Genomic DNA, 9,937 nt, shown 5'->3' with positions numbered 1-9,937 from the left:
AGCTGAGAACAGCATCTGACATATAAAGTATTTTGTCATTTATTATTACTTTTATTATTAACTGGTTATTAATTACTGTCATCGTTAGTTACATAGTTGTTCTCTTCAACTGTTTGCTGCCTCCTAGAATTCCTTTGACCCTTTCACCACACAAGGTGGGGCAAACTGGGATGGCAGATGAATTTAGACAGATACTGTGACTTAAAAATCAGCCCTGGCAGCATGACAGCACATTACAGGCGTTCAGAACTCCCCATCAGCTTCACATGCGATCCTTACAACAAACGTGAAATCCACAAACACAAGTACTGTTCTCCCCATTTACAGAAGAGAACACTGAATCACAAAGAACAAGGGAGTTGTCTAGGTGACCCAGCTGGGCAAGGCAGAGCATAGATTTGAACATGGATGAGAAATCGTTTGTGCAGTCAAGAAATGTGTGCTGAGCACAGGTGGGCCAGGCCCTAAGGACACGAGAGAGACCTGTTCTAGAGATAACACCTCTTACACAATGAGCCAGGAAAAGGTGAGTAAATGAATAAAGATCGCAGCTTGTAGTAAAGACTATGAGGAAAATAAGCAGGATGCTATGATCAAAACTAACGAGGAGGGGGGACTTCCCTGGTGGTCGAATGGCTAAGACTCTGCACACCCAATGCAAGGGACCTGGGTTTGATCCCTGGGACTAGATCCCACATGCTACGACTGAGAATTTGTATTCTGCAACTAAAGATCCCATAAATCACAACTAAGACATGGAGCAGCCAAATAACTAAATAAATATTAAAAACAAACAAACAAACAAAACCCACCTAAAAACTAAAGAGGAGGTTGCTCCAAGAAGACTTCTCTAAGATCTGGGCTGAGTCCTGAAAGATAACAGGTGCCTTTCCATTGCTCCCAGCTGCCTTATGTCTTAATTCTCACTAAAGTATAATAACTGATTGACTGTGGAACCCAGACTGGAAGCAAGATGTGTAAATAGAAGGGCAGAGGGAATCTGAGGGCAGTGTGGAGGCCCTGGAAGCAGAAAGGAAGAATGATATAGAGAAGGAGAGGGTTTGGAAAGGCCGGGGGACCTTGCAGAGCTAAGGCTGTGGGTTGCAACTTTTAAAGGCTTTGCTGAAACCAGAAAGGCAGGCTTGGGGGCTCTGACAGAAGCTCTCATGGTGAGAAGGAAGCCCTCTGAGCCCTCCCAGAGACAGCCGGCAGTTTGAGGCTATCAAGGGAGAAAAATGGAAATGATCTGTTCCTGGGAAGCTGGGTGCAGGAAGAAGACGTCATTCCTAAGGAGAGCAGGGTGTGGGGGTGTGGGTACAGGCTATAATGCAGGTCCTTCCCTTCTCACAGTTGTCCTGACTTAGCTGGTCCCATGCACCACTCCACATCCTTAAAGTGTCCCTGCTCTGCACCCCACACTCTAGTTGGGAAGCAGAGAAGGCCTTTTCTGGGGAAGTCCCATTTGCACGGAGACCTGAGGTATGAAAGGGGAGGGGGGGAGCTTGTTTCTGGCAAAAGGAGCAGTACGCATAGCATGCACTAGAAATGTAATTATTGGCTAATAATAGTAATAGTAATAATAATAACTGGAGGGGGGCTGTTGACTGGCGGTGTTTGCTGATTTTCGTGGTGTAAACATTCTTCCCACAGCAAGATGTGGATGATCACAAGCCAGGAGGAGCTAGCTGCAGCCCCTGACTGGGGTGTGTGGTCTCAGGCAGATAGGCAGGTACTTGGTTGGTTGAAAGAAGGGGCACCCAACTGGGGAACCCAAAGAGGTTCCTGGCCTCAGAGGGGGTATGTGTGTTGGTCAGCAAGTAGTTTGTATCGACTGTGACTGCAGGTCTCTGCATCATATTCCTGTCCCCCTCAGAACTGTGCCTGGGCCCAGGGTTCCTGGAGTTAAGTAACAAAAGGAGAGGTAATTCGTTAGCTCCTCACGGGAACTTTTCATCAGGTAGCAGGGGCCAGAACTCTGTAGCCATGGGTGGGACGCCCCTGGAAGTGCCTCTGCCCTCCTGTCGCTGACAAGACCCAGATGGTGGGTTCAACATCCCTTCTGCCTGAGGAGGTCCAGCCAGCCAGCTAGGCTTGAAGCGGGGGGCACACAGGTGGAGCGGTGAGATGCCATTGGTGCCTCTCCAAAGGCCTAGTCCCAGGAGCTCTTAGATTATGCAGCATCTCTCCATTCCCTTTTTTTTCTTCCAAAAAATAATTATTTATTTATTTGGCTGTGCTGCATTTTAGTTGTGGCATGCAAACTCTTACTTGCAGCATGTGGGGTCTAGTTCCCTAACTAGGGATCAAACCTGGGTCCCCCCACATTGACAGCACCAAGTCTTAGCTACTGGACCACCTGGAAAGTGCCTCCATTCCCCTTTTAAAGGCTAGAGCAGGGCAGAGAAGGACCAAGTGATGACAGTAGGTAGGGAGCTGCCCAGGCTTCAGGCACCCAGGGGAATCAGCCACTCACAGGAAGGAGGAGGGGGAGGCTTGGAAAGGGCAGGACTAGGTGACAGGGCCTTGAGGTCGGGGACCTTCACTTCTCACCCAACTGATCACCCTGGACAAGGCACCTGCACCTAGACCACCTAATTTTCCCTGCCCTAAAAATCCTCTGTGCTCCACCTATTCAAACCTCCTTGTCCCTGGCAATACCTGAGCTTTTTATTGTCTCCTTTTTTGCCTTTTCCTAGAATGTCATATAGTTGGAAACATTGTATGTAACCTCTTCAGATTGGCCTCTGTCACTCAGCAATTAGCTGTAAGTTTCCTCTATGTCTTTTCCTGGCTTGATAACTCATTTCTTGTTAGTGCGAAAAATATCTCCTTGTCTGGATGCATGGGAGTTTCTTTATCCTTTCACTTACTGAAGGACATCTTGGTTGCTTCCAAGTTTTGGCAATTGTAAATAAGGCTGCTACAAACATCCATGTGAAGGTGTTTGTATGGGCATACGTTTTCATTTCATTTGAGTAAATAACGTGGAGTGCAACTGCTGGACTATATGGTAAGACTATGTTTGGTTTTCCAAACTATATTGTTTTCCATAGTGGCTATGCCATTTTACATTCCCACCAGCAATAAACGAGAAGTCCTGTTCCTCCTTATTCTTGCCAGCATTTGGTGTCATCAGTGTTTACAATTTGGCCATTTGTAATAGGTAGATAGTGTTCCTATTGTTGTTTTAACTTGCATTTCCCTATGATGTGGAGTATCTTTTTATATGCTTACTTGAAATTTGAATATCTTCCTTAGTGAAATATCTGTTCAGACCTCTTGTCCATTTTTTAATTGGGTTGTTAATTGTCTTATTGTTGACTTTTAAGAATTCTTTCTATATTTTGGATACCATTCCTTTATCAGATATATCTTTTGCAAATATTTTCTCCCACTCTGTGGCTTGTCTTCTTGTTTTGTTGATGAGTTAATTTTTTCATTATTAAAATAATTACTGTATGTGCAACAAATTGATAATGAAAATCAAGAGAAAAAAATATTCTTCATTCCACTCCTCTAAGGATATTATTAATAATGATGATATTGACAAGCGTTCTCAGCTTTGGAACACTCCCAGTGTTGCAGGTGCTGACAATCATCTCACGTGATCCCACCCCAGACCTTGCAGAGCAGATATTATTATGCCCATTTTACAGATGCTAAAGAGGAGCCTCAGAGAAACGCAGTGGCTAGATCCATATTGCACACTACTAAGAAGTGAAACCAGTATTCAAACCTAGCACCGTCTGTGTCAGAGTCCTTGTTCCAAACTGGGCAATTTTAGATGGTACTGTTTTCATCTTAAACCTCCCTTAGAGACCTAAGTACAGTTCATGTCTCTCCTACCCCAGTTCAGTTCAGTTCAGGCACTCAGTCGTGTCCGACTCTTCGCGACCCCATGAATCGCAGCACGCCAGGTCTCCCTGTCCATCACAAACTCCTGGCGTTTACTCAAACTCATGCCCATCGAGTCGGTGATGCCATCCAACCATCTCATCCTCTGTCATCCCCTTCTCCTCCTGCCCCCAATCCCTCTTAGCATCAGGGTCTTTTCCAACGAGTCAACTCTTCACATGAGGTGGCCAAAGTATTGGAGTTTCAGCTTCAGCATCATTCCTTCCAATGAATACCCAGGACTTATCTCCTTCAGGATGGACTGGTTGGGTCTCCTTGCAGTCCAAGGGACTCTTAAGAGTCTTCTCCAACACCACAGTTCAAAACCATCAATTTTTCGGCACTCAGCTTTCTTCACAGTCCAACTCTCACATCCATACATGACCACTGGAAAAACCATAGCCTTGACCAGATGGACCTTTGTTGGCAAAGTAATGTCTCTGCTTTTTAATATGCCATCTAGGTTGGTCATAACTTTCCTTCCAAGGAGTAAGCGTCTTTTAATTTCATGGCTGCAGTCACCATCTGCAGTGATTTTGGAGCCCCAAAAAATAAAGTCTGACACTGTTTCCACTGTCTCCCCATCTATTTCCCATGAGGTGATGGGACCAGATGCCATGATCTCCTCTTAATTTTTATCACCTATTTTTAATGTTAGGATCTCCCTGAGAGATAGACATCCTTACTGAAGAACAGATTGAAACTCTGAGAGGTTAAGTGGCTTGCTCAGTCACACAGTCAGCCAGTGTGAGAACTTGGATATGCCACTTTCCAAGGATTCACACACTGTGCTGTCAGACTCCACAGTCCAACTCTTCCCGCTACTTGGAGTGACCCCAGAAAAATCACCCTGGGGCCAGATTGCTGCTATAACTGCTAGCCTGCTTCCCCCCTCCCCCCACCCATCCTCTGTGACTTCTAGAAGGATCATCCTGCTTTCTTCCACTGCAGCCTCGCCCATGACCTTCCTACCTGACCCTCTCCCCTGAGCCAGACCGCCTGCATCTACTCTTTCTTGAGCCTCCAGGACTTGATCCACACTACTCTTCTGCCTGGCGCACCTTCCCTCCCTCTTTACCGCCAACTCCACCTGAGCCTGGAAGAGGCGGAGATGATAGTGGAGGGTGTCCTTGGAAGGTGGCACCATCATGATTCCCCAAGGGAGCTGTTCACAGGAAAGATTTGGGGTAGAAGCCCTTCCCCCAAGTCCTATCTTCAGGGCCAGCTGAGCAAGCAGCCCACAGGAGGTGGGAGATTCCAGGTCTGCTTCTTCCCCAGGTGGGCTGGTGATGCTGGGGCCTCCCCTTTAGTGGAAAGCACCCTCATGTCCCCCTCCCCTGGCCTGTATGGGTCCCAATCCCAGTTCCTCTTGTTGTTACGGTCCTCAGTGGCACAATGATGGTAGCTTCCTACTGCACGCCCGGAGGCTGACCTCCGGGTCACCCAGCCCCAGCATTCCAGTTAAAGAGGAAGGGGGCAGAACGGGAAGTGGGACTTCTGCCCTACCAACCCCACACTCTGCTGGGAGCCGGCAGGCGTGGGGGTGGGGAGAGACAGCAGAGGAAGGTGTTTCTCTCAGCGTTATTGAAAGCCGTTAGACATCTCCAAGTGACCCCCTCCCTGATATTTTTGCAAAATCTCTGCCTTGCTGCATTTCATTCAGCATTTAATGAGCTCCTACTATGTGCCTATCCATAGAGTAGGTGTCATTAGCATCGAAGATCGTAAGTCCAGCCTTTAATGGAAATGGCACTGGCATGCGACCAAGATGATCTGGGTAGCTGAGTCCTGCTCCGTAATTGTTAGCTAGCAGTCACAGGCACACTAGGAAACCTTCCAGGACTCTACAGCATCATCTTTAGGATGGGGACTGTGATATCTAACTGAGGGAGCTGCAAGGGAGCAGGAGTGTGAACATGACCTCATACACTGGCCATCACTGTACAAAGGTCAGGTGACGCTCACAGCCTAGCAGGGATAGAGACCCACACACTCAGTTAACCATGAGGCAGGGCATCCTGAGGTGAGGGCATCAGACACAGTTTAAGGATGCTATGGAGCCCTAGGGGAGTGATTCATTCTGACCAAGGGGGAGGGGGCCTTAAAGAGTGATGGAGTTCTATGAGCTCAAACACAGAAGAAAGGGCACTTAGGTAGAGGCAGAGGCTAGAGGTGTGATCGACACCAGTGGTCCCCGGCCCTTTGGCACCAGGGACTGGTTTCATGGAAGATAATTTTTCCGCAGGTGGAAGTGAGGGAATGGTTTCAGGATTATTCAAGCGCATTGCATTTATTGTGACTTTATTTCTATTATTATTACATCAGCTCCAACTCAGATCAGCAGGTCTTAGATCCCGGAGGTTGGGGACCCCTGGTCTGCACTGCCTATGGCTATGGGGAGCTATGGGAGGGTTTTGAGCGGGGGAAGGACAACCAGATCTGTCTTTTAATTTTTATTGGAGGATAATTACAATATTGAGATTTTTTTTTTTTGCCATATATCAGTATGAATCAGCCATAGGCATACTTGTGTCCCCTCCATCCGGATACCTCCTCCACTTCCCTCCCCACCCCACCTCCCCTCCCTGTTGTCACACAACTTCTGTGCTCTGCATCGTATATCAAACTCCCACTGGCTGCCTGTCTTAGAGGTCACACTGGCTCCTAGAGAGGGACAGAGTGAAGTCACTGTGGCTGAGCTGAGTGAGTCAGAGGCTTGAGCCAGCCACAATCTCCAGAGGAGAGGGGAAGCCAGTCGAGGTTCCACCTGCCAGATGGAAGTGGGAAGCCTGGGCCGGGCTGAGCCAGCTGCCTGTCCTCAGCCCCTCCCCCAAGCCTACCCCCACCCCCTGGGAGCCTAGAGACCTGTTTGTTTTCCTTGTAAAGAGGGGAGCCCTGCCCTTTGTGAGATTTCTGCTTAGGAAGGAGCAAGCCGTCTACTTGTGCTGCTGCCTGGATTTCCAGCTATTGACACAGACTCTGACAATGAAAGCAAAGGCCAAGAGAGGCAGAGACGGGGTGGCTGATTAAAATGTTCTTCCCCGGTTGTTCAGCTCTGCCCTGGGAAGGCTCGCTGGAAAACCCGGGGAGGAACCGTCTCCTCCAGAGCTGCAGGCCCAGTGAGAGGTGGGGCTTCGAAAATGACCAAGGAGTTTTTGCCCGCCCCCCCGCCACCCCAACCCACTCCAGTGGCTCCAGCTCCCAAGTCTGCTGTTTTGGGGGTTCCACCCTCAGGTAATAACTGGGGTCACGTATGTGACTGTAATTCTTTTCGGGCTCAGTTTGTTTCTAAAATGGGGCAATGAGAGCACTGCTTCACAGAGTTTGTTATAGGTCAGATTCACCCAAGAAAAGACTCAGATGGAGCAGGGTTGTCAGATAAATACAGGATGCTCAGTTAAATTTGATTTTCAGATAAATGAAGGATTTTGTTTAATATAAGTATGTCCTGTGCAACACTGTGGATATACTTATACTAAAAAAAAATTTATTTGTTTAACCAAGATTCAAATTTCAGTGAGTATCCTGTGTTTTTACTCGCTACCTCCCACAGCTATAAAGTGGAGAAAGTTCGAGGGGTTTACTGAAGGGTGATACCTAAGCAAGGGGAGCAAGAAGGGGCAGAGGAGAAGCCACAGGGCTGGGACAACGTCACACAGAGGTCTCAGTCGACCTGCAGGGACGCTTGGGAGCTGGAGCTGGGTAGCCTTTCAGAGTTGTCCAAGCTGAGACTAGGGCACTGGGTTTTATACTCCTATAGCCCACCCTCATTGGATTCTGGTTTCCCCTGGTAGGGTGGGGCCTGATGGGGCATGAGCTTGGGCAAGGGGGTTGTCCTCCACTGAAGGCAGTTCTGGGAGCTCCCCAAATTCCTCACAGCTAAGGTATGGTGCTTTGGTCCCAGGGGAGTCTGGCCGTGGCCCACCCTGCAACCATGACCCAGAGGTTAAACAGTTTGATGATGATTATGAAAACAGCTTAGCATGGACCTGACACCTAGTAGTCAATGATTTTAGCATCTCCTAAATAAAGGCCAGGTCACATGGCCTGGCCCTCAAGGCTATCAATTATCCAATTGCAAGTTACATGCTCTTCCAATTCCCCTCGGCTCCATTCTGAGAACCCTTTTCAAAGTCAGTCCTGTTGATTTACCATGGGGGAGGGAGACTCTGTTCACAGTGTCCCCTCTGTGTTGAAAACCAGATCCGCTCTAGCCTTCCATTCTGGAGATCTCAACCAATAGCGTAACACTGGTCTCAAGAGTCTGTCTCCTGCCTAGTCCCCTGGTCACAGTCATGGGGACTTCGGTCTTCCTCTGTTTGGCTCTAGCCTCATTCTCATCTTGGTTAGGAGTTATGATGTATGTGCTCAGTCGCTCAGTTATGTCCGATTCTCTGCGACCCTATGTACTGCAGCCGCCAGGCTCCTCTGTCTACGGGGATTCTCCAGGCAAGAATACTGGAGTGGGGTTGCCAGGCTCTCCTCCAAGGGATCTTCCTGACCCAGGGCCCGAACCCACATCTCTTTCATCTCCTGCATTGGCAGGTAGGTTCTTTACCACTAGCACCACCTGGAAAGCCCTAGGAGTTAAGAGGCTGCCGTTAATTGGGCTGGAATGGTAATGCTCCTCATTGGCTAAAGGGGATCCCTGAATTGTAACTGTGGGGAACACCTGGCTCTAGTTCCTGGATTTGGTCTTTGTACGGTAGGAGGCTGCAGGCAGGAGGGCAGGGACTGCATCCATGTCTGGCTCTTGCTAGCTCTGGGTGAGCAAGTCCCCAACCCCATCTCACCCACCCACTCGCACACGTCCATTACCCACCGAAAACCCACGAGCATTGCATTTTCCCTTTGCAAGGACTCCAGGGGCCCTCTGATTAAGACTGACCTCTAGCATCTGGGCTTCTGAGCCCCCAGCTTCCCCTCTTTCCAGGTCTCCCACTAATGTGAGATATATTTAAGTTCTGGGAGCAGAGAATCTAGCTCTAGTAGAAAAGCATCTAAGTTTGAATTTAGATAAAGAGGCTAAGGGGTCTGAAAATATTGAGACAAAGCAGTTGACATGCCCTCATTCATTCAGAATCACTAACAGTCATTGAAAGCTTGCTGCCAGCCAACGTTATCCCACTAGATTCTCACAGCCTCCTGTCAGGAAGGCACCATTACTATCCCCATTCTACAGATGAGGAAACTGAGGCTTAGCAAAACAAGTGTCTTGCCCAAGGTTCCACAGCAAAAAACAAAAAGCAGCAGCAAAAGAGTCAGAATTGCAACCCACACCTGTCTACCAACAGCACTTGGGCTCTGAATAGGAGAATGTACCCTTTGATAGGGTGCACAGATTCATCTGTTTATGCTCAGGCTTGGTGGCCCTGAGTCATCATTATTTTCAGTATCATTCTTCTTGTGAACAGGTAAGCAGCAATAAAAGATGAAACAGCGCCAAAGCCCAGGTCAGGCTGTGGTTGGCACAGTCAGGAGACTGGTTGAAAGAAGCAGGAGGGTGCGCGGCGGAAGTCAGGTGCAGGGAACAGAAGCCACTCCAGCTGTGTGACAGACAGCATCCAGTGGAAGGAACTAGCGTCTGAGACACCGCTGAAGGGCTCGAGCAGAGGACTGGGACTGGACCCTCTGGGAAGCACACCTCTAGCCCCACAGAACTTGTCTGCCAGGTGGCTGCCTCTTTCAGCTACGTAAAAACCACCTAAGACTTACCATCTTAACCATTTTTAAGTGTGCAGCTTGATAGTGTTAACTAAATGCACATGGTTGTGCAACAGATCTCTAGAATTTTTTTCGTCTTGCAAAACTGAAACTCAGTACCCACTTCCCCTCCCCCCACCTCCTGGCAACCACCATTCTACTTTCTGTTTCTATGAAATTGACTAGTTTACATACATCCGTTTAGTGGGAACATGCAATACTTGTCTTTACGTGACTGGCTTACTCTGCTTAGCGTTAATACCAAGTCTTATCCACATTGTCACACATGACAGGATTCCTTCTTTCTTCTAAGTGAGTAATATTCCATTGTGCATATATA

General features: G+C 48.2%; 1 long non-coding RNA gene across 1 annotated transcript; it reads left to right on the top strand.

Annotated features, from left to right (window-relative positions):
* Nucleotides 1–284: 284 nt before the first annotated feature.
* On the top strand, nucleotides 285–9,676 carry LOC110129269 (uncharacterized). The gene is made up of 2 exons (XR_002311434.2): nucleotides 285–526; nucleotides 9,309–9,676. It is a non-coding gene; the product is annotated as an uncharacterized lncRNA (long non-coding RNA).
* Nucleotides 9,677–9,937: the final 261 nt, after the last annotated feature.

The sequence above is a fragment of the Odocoileus virginianus genome, chromosome 6, assembly GCF_023699985.2.
Source record: "Odocoileus virginianus isolate 20LAN1187 ecotype Illinois chromosome 6, Ovbor_1.2, whole genome shotgun sequence".
Lineage (NCBI taxonomy): Eukaryota > Metazoa > Chordata > Mammalia > Artiodactyla > Cervidae > Odocoileus > Odocoileus virginianus.
This window is presented reverse-complemented; position numbering and strand designations above follow the sequence as displayed.